Raw genomic sequence first — 13,597 nt, 5'->3', positions numbered from 1 at the left:
TGGATCACTTTTTTTTTTTTTTCTCCCAGGGAGAAGAGGCAGATAGAATTTTCTAGAAAGGAATCTGGATGAGTGGTCAGGATAGCTTGGATCACTTTTCTTTCCCCCCCAGGGAGAAGAGGCAGATAGAATTTTCTAGTAGGGAATCTGAATGAGCCAGGGTAGTTTTGGTCACTTTTATTTTTTCCCCAGGGAGAAGAGGCAGTTAGAATTTTCTAGAAAGGAATCTGGATGAGTGGTCGGGATCATTTGGTTCACTTTTTTTTCTCCAGTGAGAAGAGGCAGATAGAATTTCGAGTAAGTAATCTGAATCTGAGGCACATTCCCCAGGGAATCTGAATGAGCCAGGGTAGTTTGGATCACTTGTTTTACCCAGGGAAAAGAGGCAGATAGGATTTTCTACTAAGTAATCTGAACAAGCCAGGATAGTTTGGATCTTTTTTTTTAATTCTTACCTTTTTATTTTTCCAGTGAGAAGAGGTGGATAGAATTTTCTAGAAAAGAATCTGAATGAGTGGCCAAGGTAGTTTGGAAGGTCACTTTTATTTTTTTCCCCAGTGAGAAGAGGCAGATAGAATTTTCTAGTAGGAAATCTGAATGAGCCAGGATAGGCTGGATCTTTTTTTTTTTCTCCAGTGAGAAGAGGCGGAGAGAATCTTCAAGTAAGGAATCTGAATGAGCCAGGATAGTTCGTATTTTTTTTTTATTATTTTTCCACTGAGAAGAGGCAGATAGAATTTTCTAGAAAGGAATCTGAATGAGTGGCCAGAGTAGTTTGGATCACTTTTTATATTTTCCCAGTGAGAAGAGGCAGAGAGAATTTTCTATAAACGAATCTGAATGAGCAACCAGGATAGCTTGGATCTTTTTTTTTTTCCCCAGGAGAAGAAGCAGATGGAGTTTTCCAGTAAGTAATCTGAATGAACCAGAGTAGTTTGATTCTTTTTTTTTTTCCCCGGTGGGAAAAGGCAGATAGAATGTTCTAGAAAGGAATCTGAATGAGCCAGGATAGTTTGGATCTTATTTTTATTATTTTCCCAGTAAGAACAGGCAAATAGAATTTTCTAGTAAGGAATCTGAATGAGCAACCAAGGTAGTTTGGATCACTTTTTCTCCCCAGGGGGAAGAGGCAGATAGAATGTTCTAGAAAGGAATCTGAATGAGTCCCCCACTCCCAGGAGGAGCTGGATCCCTCCTTCAACTCCTGGGATCGAAGACACATCTGAGCCGTGTCCCGTGATGATCCGTGGTGACAAGGAACCCGCTGCCATTCCTCTGTCCCCCACCTGCACCCAAACGTGGCAGCGCTCCAGGCTCCCAAGCTCTGATGAAAATGTGGAGATTTACTYCTGGCGTTGGGAAACATTTCATCTCGACAAAACAACGGCCGTATTTCCTGTATCTGTACACAAAAGAAATTGCAGCAAGCGCGTATCGAGTGGATTTATCTACACAGGATTTTGCCTTACAAGGAACAATGGAAACTCGAATCCATGCGGTTGCCCAACCACAGCAAAGCATTCAGATTTTTTTTTTTGGAAAATGTTCTGCATAGGGGAGTTCCTTAACACAGCAAGACAGCAGGCAGCTTCCTGTTATGAAAACAGTCAACAACCTGACATTCAGCAATCTGACATTCCCCGCACCCAACGTGATAAACAGGGCTGATAACCATCGGCCACAATAGGTACAATAGCACCCCTCCCCATMAAGGAATAGGACGTGGAAAGAGCCTCAACACACAAATATCCCAAGCCATCTCTTCCAGCTCCTTTTATAMMGTAGATAATCTCATCCTGCTTTCCCTATTTTCCCAACATTGATTCATTTCCCCTCAGGCAGGGGTCAGAGTGGGAGCTGGGTGTTCGGCACCACTTTCTCGCAGGTCTTTGTAGTTCAGAGGCAACGCTCGGATGAGATCTGAAAATTGTTTACTGGGTTTCCCTTCCTCCTGCCATTCATGATCCCTGTGTTTCAATGCCACAGCTGCTGCACTCCTCTAGCTCGTCCCCAGAGTCACCTCCCCGATCTGAATTAAATCCCAGAAGCAAAACAAAAAAAATAGTGAGAACCTCTTTCCCCTTCAGTGACCTTGGTAATGGATGCTGGAGCTGCCGTTTTTCCTCCCTGATCCCATCTGGCATCCACCACAGCGATGCTCTGAGCTTCTCTGCTAAGGCTGCAGGAGAAATATCAGATAATATTAACTTCCCACCAAATAAGTGCTGGATGAACTTTTCCTCCATCTGCAAGTGACAGCAAAATAAAAGAGGAGGATCTTCTCCATTGTTGCTGCTCAGTTCCTAAGCTGCCCAGAGAAGCTGTGACTGCCCCTGGATCCCTGGAATTGTCCAAGGCCAGGCTGGACAGGGCTTGGAGCAACCTGGGACAGTGGAAAATGTCCCTGCCCATGGCTGGGGGTGGAAACTGAATGATTCTTAAGCTCCCTTCCAACCCAAACCATTTTGGGATTCTGTGATTGCTGTATTTGTTTTATAATGGTTTCAGCCATTTTCCAGCCCTCTACAAACTCCAGTGAGGTTTAGTGGAGCATCTCCCAACTCTCCCCCACAAATTGCACTTGCTTTTTTACATCCCACAGGAAAATAATAAAGACTCAGCTGCCATGTCCTTACAGCATTTGGGTACCTCCCAGGAACCAGAGACAGGAGGTCTCACAACCTAATTCTCTTTTTTTTTTTGCTCTCAAAGAAAGGACAAGCCTTCCCTGGCTGGCAGAACTCTTTGTGGAGGGGAGGATGTGATCTGTAACATGGAAAATCTTGAAGCACTCCTTGGGGGCACAAATGGGTCCCTTTGGCCCTTGGTTCCGCTGCTCGCTCACAAAGAACCTTCCTCTGAAGCTTCCTTTGAAACAGCGTTCCCATCCAGGCAGCAGGGAGTGGGCAGGAGGGTAGACACCATTCCATGCAAACTGGGCACAGGGAGATTGTGTCCCATGAGCAGTACGTGGTCAGAAGAAGAATTTATAATTTAATACAGAATTTTTTGCTTTTGAAGGCTTTTGAGCTCTTTCTGCCATGCTTTGGTACAACAACATCTCTCAGGCTGGTCTTGCTGGTGACTCGGGGACAAGGCCATCAGCACCACAGTGCCAAGAGCATGTCCTGGTGCTCCCAGACATGTGAAGAGTTCCTGTGAGATGGGGATGTGCAGTCTTCACCCATCTCAAGCTCCAGTGCCTGTCCCTGGCTCCCAAGGGATGCAAGAACCGTTGTTCCCTTTGAAAGCCCAGCTGGAGGAGGCACTCATTCATCAGGTTGTTGTTTCCATGAGGATGCTGAGGTACCTTTATCCCTTCACCACGAGGCCACAGCCACAGTCAGGGCACAATTCTTTGCAGCCAGGAGTCTCCTGGGTTATCCTGCTCCCACTCTGACACATCTGGCTGCYGGCTCAGGTCTCACTCAGTGAACAGGTTCCAGTTTTCTCCTTGATCACGTGGCCCTAATTCCTGTCTGCACCATCCCATCTGTTAAATAAGGACAGGTGGAGGTCAAACCACCCCTTCTGGGGAGATTTAGGATGGATATCAGGAAAAGGTTCTTCCCTCAATGATGGTGGGGCACTGAACAGCTCCCCAGGGAATGGTGACATTCCCAAAAGAGCTCCGGGAGTGTTTGGACAACTTTCTCAGGAATGCACAGGATAGGATTTTTGGGATGTCTGTGCAGGGCCAGCAGCTGGATTTGATGATCCTTGTGGGTGTCCCACAACTCAGGATATTCCAGTCATGCCTAGTCAAGAAAATAGCTGTATATTCAACTTATATCACAAAGTATTAGGTGACTTCTGGAAGAATTTTTGACACCTATCAAGAACAAGCAAGAACACTCACAAAAACCATCCTAAAAGCCAAAGAGAGAAAGGGAAAAATCAATCCCATCTGGTCAGAGAAGCCCCTGCTGGGCAGCAAAGTCTTTGTGTGCGGCCAAGGCTGCGAGGGAAGGAGCTGTGCTGCCTCAGGTTGCGGTGACACCGTGTCTGGCACCTCTTGGAAATCACAAGGACCAACATCTTGACCCCTGGGGCAGCACTTTCAAACACCCTTGGCTGAAACCTCGCAGGGGAAGAAATGTGAAGAGCATCGAGGGCAGTGAGAGCTGCACCGGGGATCTGGGAACCAGAGCGCGTTTTCCTCCTGGGGAAATGTCACCGCACTGCAAACACACTCGTTAAAACGGGCTCAGCCTCATTAAAAATGGGCTTTGTTTCTGCCAACCAGTGCCAGGACCCACTCCTGGCCATGGCCTTGTGGAAATTGCCCTCTAAGCCATAGAACAGGGGTCCCACACAAGGTTCCCAGCTGGTCACTGGTCCATGTTGATGCCTGAGCCATTTCTGGGCTCTCTGTCGCTGGGTTGGGCAAAAGCCATTCAAGRAACGCCGAAACAATCCAGTGGTGCAGATGGAGGAATTCCTGTCTGGGGTAATTCACTGGTGTGATGCAGCCCTGGAGCCCTTGGTGACCTCGTTTGGTCACAGGCTCTGATTTATGCCCCCGTTAATTGCCATAATTCACTGTTTCCGCTGCGGTAGCAGAGAGGAGCCTGGGGCTGGAGGAGAAATTCTCGTGCTGGGTGCTGCTCAAAAGCAGAACGAGCCTTTTCTGCTCTTCAAAGGGGYTCCAAATCAAAATTCAACCTGGGAGAAGGAGAGCCAGCATCCAGAGGGGCAGGGGAAGGTGGCTGCAGTGACAACTCACACTCCTGTGACTTCCTGAGGAGGTGAAAAAGGGCTTTTAAAGGTAAAAAGGAGACTTTTAAGGACAGAGCAGTGGAAGAATGAGAGAAGGTTTTGTGTGCACRCACAGGAAGGTCCTTGCTCTCACTGGGCACAGTGTGTTTGCTACAGAGAGCACCCAGAGCTGCCTCCCAGGCACCACCCCGGAGCAGGAAGGTGCAAAACCTTCCCAGGCTTGGTTCACATCCTGATTTCACAGGTGCAAAGCGACCCCAGAGTAAACATTTGGGTGCACGAGTGGCTCATGTGTTGCACTTGGGTTGTTTGCAAACCCTTCAGCCTTTATGTACTCTGTGCCTGGGAGATGTCGAGCTGAGCAGCTGTGTTTGACCAGAAAATTCCCCAGGGCCTCCTGCTCCCTCATCACAGCCTCAAATGATCTCAGCATCAACCCCAAAAGTTGCTCTTTTAGCAACCAAAGGGACTTTCCCTCTCCCTTTCCATCACAGCTCCTGTATGCACTGCATCATTTAYAGGTGGGTAACACTGGTGTAGCAGGAATTACATTAATTTTTTCCCTTTTTTTCTCCATAGCTGAGCCCCGTGAAGAGCCTCACTCACCTCCCTTGCTCTTCGTTCCTTGAGAGGAGTTTTTTGCTAACACAGAGCAGGCAGGATTTGCCCTTGTGCCCCATCCAAGAAAAAGAGAGAAAAATAACCCCAAACAATTGCAAAGCTTTCATTTGAGAAATTAATCCACCAGGGAGCAAGGTTAAAAATAAAGTTCTTTGGCCAGGGCCTTTATAAGCTCAAGCCATATTCTCTGGAATATAATTCATAAGCACAATATGTTTTTTTGTTGTGAATGAGTGTGAAGTACCAGAAAAGGAAAGAGGAAACCCCTAATGTAGTCCTGAATAGACCTGTGAAAAAGGATAATAAAACTTGTCCTGGATTTCCTTTAGCAGCAGGTGCTTCCTTTGGAGTTTCTATTCATTCAGACTTTGGGCAGACACAGCCTGCCAATTTTTTTTTTTTTTCATTTTTTAAAAAACTTTTTGTAAACACAGCAGTCAGTTGATCCAAATGAAGGTGAATTTGTCTTCTTGGCCACTGTCAAGCTCATGGGCTCACAAGATCAGTGGCAAAGCTTCTCCAAGATTTTGGGGTGGGTCCCYTTCCAGACCTGGCAGGTTGAAGGGTGCTGCAGGGAGGTTGGGAGTTTTCCTCGAGAATCCAAGGCCTGAAGGTGCTAAATTTTCATTTTAAATAGTCCATCCCATCATTCCTGGYRAGAAAAACACCCWCAGMAAGACACCAGGGGGGAATGCAGCTYCTCAGYCTCCCAARGATYATTTTTKKKGGRRRAAMAGSRGWKRWTAWKAASYRSTKRKKGWYKWYAMAACYTTTAACCAGARRATTAAATTGTGTCCCTTAATCACAGATTGTGAAGGCCTGCATTGTCCAGACCCTTCAGGTCTCAACAGCTCCCTGGACAACATCAAGAAAAACCAACTTCTCCCTGTCAAACATAGCCTGGTTGCCTTTCCAAGCCCTTTTCCCAACCAAAGACATCACCACAAACTCCACCATTCACAGAATCCTGGAATGGTTTGGGTTGGAAGGGACCTTGCAGCTCCTCTTGTTGTGCACACAGACAGAAAAAGGCAGTTTGCTCCAAGGAGATGAAAACCTAAATGCACCTTTCCTGAAATTACTGAAACAGTTGGCAAGTAAATGAGAGAAACACTGAAGATATCACAATATAATACAAATCTTCTTGCCTGCCTAGAGGAAGGGGGATTGGAACAAGAGGATTTTTAAGGTCCTTTCCAATCCCAACCATTCTGCCCAAACTGTGAGGACTGCTGTTTTTAGGTGTCTTTAACAAATACCCATTATTTTCTGCAGTTGTTTGTCTTGTCAAACATCCTCACTGCCTGCTCCAACTCCCACCGAGGCAAACACGAACAGCTCATCCCATTCCCTATATTTAACCCTCCAAACCTGGCACAGATTTGCACCAGCCCTGCTAACAATGGCATGGAACACCTGTCAGTGACTGCATTTGCCCAGGGATCCTCTCCGTGCCACGCCGTGCGTGTTTAATAATCCCCCCAAACAATGGGACAAATAAACATTTATTTTTGCTCAGCTCTCACTCCAGCCAACACCGCTGTCCAAATTGCACATGAGGGGCCAGCAGAGGCTGGTGGTTGTTTCCTACACTTGAGGCCTCTTTCCCTCAAAAAGGACGCCGTCAGCAGCTCTGAGCTCGGGGAGGGCATTTTCCACTTGTATGGAAGGAAGGAAGAGGAAGAATGAGCAGGAAAGGGGCAGCGGCGTGCGGGGCTCTGAAAGCAGCGATGATGAATTTGAACTTCAAGCAGGGGATGACAGACAGATCTTCTGAGGAAGGTCTGAGCAAAAGGGTGAGGGGGGTGTGGAGTGCAAGGCTGGAATAAGGAGGGGTTGCAGGAGCCAGGGTGGGAGRTGGGAGTTGTTGACCACAGGGAATAAAATGCACTGCAGCTCTGTCCTGGAAAAATGTGCGGGGATGGGGATGGGGAGGACATGGAGATGTTGGAGCAAGTCCAGAGGAGGACATGGAGATGCTCTGAGGGTTGGAGCCAGSCTGGGAGAGCTGGGAGTGCTCACCTGGAGAGGAGAAGGATCCAGAGAGAGTTCAGAGCCCCTTCCAGAGCCTAAAGGGGCTCCAGGAGAGCTGGAGAGGGACTGGGGACAAGGGATGGAGGGACAGGACACAGGGAATGGCTTCAAACTGCCAGAGGGCAGGGACAGATGGGATATTGGGAAGGTATTGTTCCCTGGGAGGGTGGGGAGGCCCTGGCACAGGGTGCCCAGAGAAGCTGTGGCTGTCCCTGGATCCCTGGAAGTGTCCCAGGCCAGGCTGGATGGGGCTTGGAGCACCCTGGGACAGTGGAAGGTATCCCTGCCCATGGCAGGAGAGGCACTGGAGATGATTCTGTATTTCATGGTTCATTACAGCCTCTTCATTCCAGCACAGAATTCCCATCCCCAGACCCCATCTCCCTCCAGACATCATTTCCCATCCCTGCACCAGCCCCAGAGCAGGACCCCAAACCCACCTGCCACCCTCACCCTCCCATGTCCCCTGTCCCCATGGTCCCATCACTGTCCCTGTGGCACCAGTCTGACCCCAACTGCTCTGAGTCTCAGCAAACACCACCAGAACACACCCCAGAGAGATTTTATCTCTGCAAAAGTCATCGTTTGAGGTTCCTCAGCCCTTCCTGACCAGCAGAAAATGCACCCCACAGCTGTGCTTGAGCTATTCCAGGCTTGGTGGACCTTCAAAACCAGCAGGCTTCCCTCAACGATGGCTGCTAAAAGCCATTCCTGCATGGAAAACAAAGTCTTTTTAGGTCATTTAACCTATTCCCAGGGCTCAGCAGAGCTTCTTGCAGCCCGGCCTTGTTACAGATATGATTCACACAACGATATTTCAATCGCTTCCTCTGGGACACTCTTTCCAACAATGCAGATTTCTTGGCAGAAAAAGAATTCCCAGGGACTGAGCTGAAGTTTTTATTCACCCTCGCAGTGCATCCTCTCAAACAGCTTCAAAATGAGGATTTCCCTCCCTTTTTATTGCCCTGCTGAGGAGCCACAGTGTTCCCCAAGGGCAGGTGCCAAACCCAGGGAAAATCTGGGCTTTAAATTAAAACAAAAAAAGACCTACAGTGATCCTAATCCAGTTCAGAGAAGCCCACTGGAGAAAAAATATGGGATCTTTTCATGGAGCAAAAATATGGGATGTTGTCCACAACTCCCTGACAGGAGGGTGGAGCCAGGTGGGGATCAGTGTCTTGTCCAAGGAACAAGTGACAGGACAAGCAAAAACAGCTTCAAGTTGCACCAGGAGAGGSTTAAATTGGATATTAGGAATAATCCAGGGAGTGGATGATGCAATCACCATCCGTAGAGGGATTTAAAACTGCGTGGATGTGGCACTTGGGGACACGTGTCAGTGGTGGCCTTGGCTCTGCTGGGGAATGGTTGGACTGGATGCTCTTAAAGGACTTTTCCAGCCTAGAAGATTCCATGTTGTATCCTTCTCCTCATTTTCCAACTCAGAGGGTTTTTTTTTTTTTTTTTTTTGACCAGGGAAATCCCAGTGACTCACACCAGGTCTGTCCCATGGCTTTTCTGCGTGTCCAGCCCAGGTGCTTTGCAAAGTATCTGCCCCAGGAGACTCCTGCTTATCCAGGAGTCCCCTGATATCTGGCAGGATGAAACTTTGCCAAGTTGAGCTTCCAAAAGTGGTAATTTCCAAACTTTAAATGTGGTTAAACATTAGGCAGCACAAACTCAGGATCCTGGAATCACTAAGGTTGGAAAAACCCTMTAAGATCATCGAGTCCAACCATTCCCCAACACTRCCAAGGYCACCACCRACCCACGTCCCCAAGTGCCACATCCACSTGGCTTTTAAACATCTCCAGGAATGGCGATTCCACTACTTCTCCACCCCTCATTTCACCAGAAACGCAGTGAACACCCAGTCCTGGGTCTGCTCCTGGAAACAGAGGAGATTTGGTCACAGAGAGATGCAGGATTCCTGGTGATCCCAGCGGGATGTTGCCCTGGATGGCACCTGCAGCTGCACCTGCTAACATTTCAGCAGATGAAATTAGACATTTTTACAGGGTCTGTGAGCAGGTGTGTAGGAGAGGGAAGAAACAGGCATTTTCCTCACACATTTATGTTCTGCAGGTGAAAACCAAAGCAGAAAAGTTCATTACCATTTGATGGGTTTCCTTTCGGCACTGAATGGTTTAGCCACGATTTTCCTCCCTGTCATGGTTTTCCCTCTTGCAGCTCAGCCTCTCACGGTTTTTTATTTGAAAATTCTTTTTATTTTCAAATTTTATTTGAAAATAAACTTCTTGTCCTGGCAAGTAATGGTAGAGGGGATCAGCAGACAAAGCGAAAATACAGGCAGATTTGTGATGTTGCAAATATTAAATTGAAAAGAAACAGTCTTTGTATTAGAATTATCTGTTTTTACCCATGGCTTGAGCATCTCTGAAAACAAACCTTCTCCCCTGAGAGGGAATAATTCATCCTTTTTATTATTTTTACTATTTTTATTATTTTTACTATTTTTACTATCTTTATTGTTTTATTGGTTTCATTATTTTGATTTTTATTATTAGTTACTTATTAGTTTAAGTATTTTTGGTATTTTTAGCATTTTTACTATTTTTACTATTTTTATTCTTTTTTCTGTTATTTGTTATTGCTATGTGTTTATTGTTATTTTTATTTTATTATTTTTATTGTTTTTATTGTTTCTATTTTTTTATTACTTTATTATTTTTATTATTATTACAGTGCTCAAGACACTGCTGTGGGAGTGCAGTGATATCAGATCAGTTACCAAAGATGAGCAGAATTCTCTTGTTTTAAGTGGTGTGGAAACAGTGTGACACAACCCTTGATGCTGCAGGATTGTAATTTAAATAAGTGAACACTGGGAAAAAACAAGGAGGAAACTGAGGCACAGGAAAGGGTTTTGACCCGGTGTTGTTTCAGGGCTTTTGGGCAGGAAACTGAGGGGATTCTGAGGATTTGGGGGTGCCTGAGGTCATGTAGAGAAAGTTTATGGTGAACTCAAGAGGCAAAATCTGATTTCCCAGTGCTCAAATCCAGCAGTGAATCCGTGTTGCTGGAACAAAAGGAGCAAAACTGGAGAGTTTTTGTTCACGTCCATCTGTTTTGACCAAAGCATGAAAAAGGAGAATCAGGGAATGGTTCGGGTTGGATGAGACCTCAAAGCTCATCCCACCCCCCTTTCCACTGTCCAGTTTCCATCCATCCTGGATGGGGTCCCCCGTGTGCTATGGGCATGCTGAGATCTTCCCGCATCCCATCAGACCCCAGAGCCTTTGGGAAGGAATCCCAAAAGTTAGGGGAGCTTCTGGTGAACCCTGTGACACCAAATATCCCAATATTTGGGCAGCAACTTCAAACGGGACCCACAAGTGTCATCCCAGTTCATGCAGGTGGCAGGGTGGACTTTCCAGGTGGAAAAATAAATCCCCAGGTGTGTGGGTTATTGGTTCATCATCCCCTGAATGCTCTGAAGGAATTCCTTTAAGGAATTAATTTAATGTAAAGAAATTAGTTTAATATATGGGGTGGAGATGGTCTCAGAACTTCCCAAGCCCGGAGAGGTTGTGGATGTCCCATCCCTGSAATYATTCAAARCCAGGYTGGAGCAACCAGATCGAGCTGGTGACATCCCCACCCATGGCAGGGKGGATGCCCCTTCCATCCCAAACCATTCCATGATCCTCTGATCYCCTTTCCCACTGCAGGTAGAGGATCATGCCCCCCTTCCTGGATCCTATCCCAGGATTTTTCCCACTGCAGCACTCCTGGCACAGCCCATCCCCTTCCCATTGCTCATCCACACAGATTTATTTTCCCACTGGCTGCACAGACCCCAACAAACCCCGCGCAGAAAGGCAGCTGACCGCCTGCTTTCGGGATCTGGGAGGGGGCTGCAAATCCCTTCAGCGTTGAGTTTGGTTTGTTATGATTTTTTTTTTCCCCTCTCTTTTCTCTCTGGCCCAGGATCCCGGGATGGGGCCGGCATGAGAACACCGTGCAGATGTTGCCCAAGAAGCYGAGGTTCCCACAGCCCGTAGGAAGCGGGGCCTCACGGAGCCGGGATGGGGACTGCGGATGTGGCAGCGGGGCTGTCCAGGGATGATGGGAGAGGAGAAGCCAAACAGGGGGGGCCCGGAGTGGAGGGGGGGACATCTATTCTTGGAGAAAAAGGGGGGGCCCTGCTTGGGGGGGGGTTTATTGTGAGGCTTTGTTTACACCCCGAGCTGAATGAATCAAATGACCTTGTTTATTGTCGGTCTCCTGAATGGACGGCACGGGGAGAGGGGGGAGGGATGGGTGTATTATTGTTAATTCTGCCTTTTACAACTTCTTCTTCTTCTTTTTATTCTTTTTTTTTTTTTTTACCGTGCATTGTTGTTGTGATAAAAGAATAAAAGGTGAAACTCTATTCCTTCCTTTCCCCGTTTCTGCAGCGCTCTCCAAATCCCCCGGCAGGATCCCTTTGGGATGAAAGTGCCAAACCACAGAGCTGTGGATAGGAGGCAGGGCCTGATCCTGCTGCTCCTGACTTCAYTCCTTGCCAAAATCATTTCCCATGGGGTCAGACCTGTCCCCAGAGARCTCAATGTCCCTCCCCAGGGGACAATAGGACACAAAAAATCTTCTGCCACCGCTATCAGACGGCTTTTTGCCCCTGGATAGCTGCAGCAGTGGGGCCACAGCTCTCACACACAGGGTCGTCATTCCCAGGAAAAAACAACATTCAGGCAGAGACTGCTTCCATCCTTGAAGGTTTTGGGAGCTGAACTGAAGCCCCCTGCAGYTTTTGGGAGTTAAACCTAAGTCCTCCTTGAAGGACCCAACTTGCCAGCGAAGCACCTGCTCTTGGTGCCAACTGCATGGAGGTGTTTTGGTGCAAGTCCTGATTATGGTTTATTTTGCTTTTTAATTGACCCCTGGTGATCCCCATTGCTGCCCCAGCCAGAACTCAGCAGTTTTGGGGTGTTTTGACTTCACAGAACTGTGAAGATCCAGGTTTGAGGAATCACAGGATTGCTGGGAGCATGAAATGGTCCTTTTGGTTTGAGCATCACAACCACTCTCCGAGAGAAAGACACAGGATTATGTCAGCTCTGAAATGACAGTTTTCCCTCCTTGTCACAATTTATAAAGATTTTTTCATCTCTAAGATGAAGGGAAAGAGTGCAATGCTTCCCAAATTCTGGCCCCTCTGGGGATATTTCTCTCTGTCCCTCKGGTGCACTTGGTTCCACATGGAAGTCAGCTCCTGTGCTGGGATTTGCTGTATTCCTGGGTGGTTCCCTCTAATCCTTCACCTCATCCTCTTTCCCTTCAGCTCAAGGCACTTGGATTCCTTCAGGATCATATTTTAATTTCTTAATAACTTTTGGATTTTATTAGCACAGTGRCAGAGACTCTCACAGGGCACAAGTTGAAACCTCATCCCGACTTCCTCCCCTCTCTCCCAGCAGCTTGCTCCAGGTGATGGAGTTTTCCTGGCTGAGAGACATCAGCACAACAAAGAAAACACCCTGAGTAGTTTATTCAACCAATCTGCTGGGAATTCAGCACTGAAAACCTGATTTTTCAGGAGACACAAATGTCTCAGGGTAGCTCAAATGTCACCAAGAGCCCACATCCTGTGTGGGCAGCTGAATCACACACCCATGGCACAGACATCCACATCCCAGGTAGGTGTTTATCCCAYAGAAATCCATCCAGACAGTCCATCAAGTGACTCATCAGACCACAGGGAGGTCTCTGATTTGCATGGAGGTGAATCACTGGCTGGGAATATTTGCCAGAGATCCATAAGAGCATAAAGACCTGAGCAGATAAAAAAGGCCATGAGCACCTAGATGGGAAWTTTTTTTGGCAAGGAATGAGGTCCTGCCCCAGTGCTGGAGCTGGGGCTGTGCTGAAGTCTGATYCTGTTTCCCCAGGATGGCTTATGGAGGAGAAAAATGTGCATGAAACCCCAGATTTGGACCTACAAAGCAGCACAAATACATTATTTAGGTCCTTTCAGGCCATCAAAGCTASGGATTTATTGTTATTGCAAGGAATGACAAATAATCCAGCCTTCACAAAGGCATCCAGCAGCCCTGTACACGCTCACCATTGGTACAGACTCATCACTGAAGTAATTCAATCGTGATGTTCTTGCTTCATATTCTGCTTCATGAGTTTTTCCTTTTATTCATTCACCTCTCCAATCATTGCTTGATCACAGACTTCTCACTAATTTATA

Source organism: Malurus melanocephalus, unplaced genomic scaffold, assembly GCF_030028575.1.
Source record: "Malurus melanocephalus ecotype Western Australia unplaced genomic scaffold, MMel_1.1 scaffold_354, whole genome shotgun sequence".
Taxonomy (NCBI): domain Eukaryota; kingdom Metazoa; phylum Chordata; class Aves; order Passeriformes; family Maluridae; genus Malurus; species Malurus melanocephalus.
The sequence above is the reverse complement of the archived record's forward strand: the minus strand, read 5'-3'. Positions refer to the sequence as shown.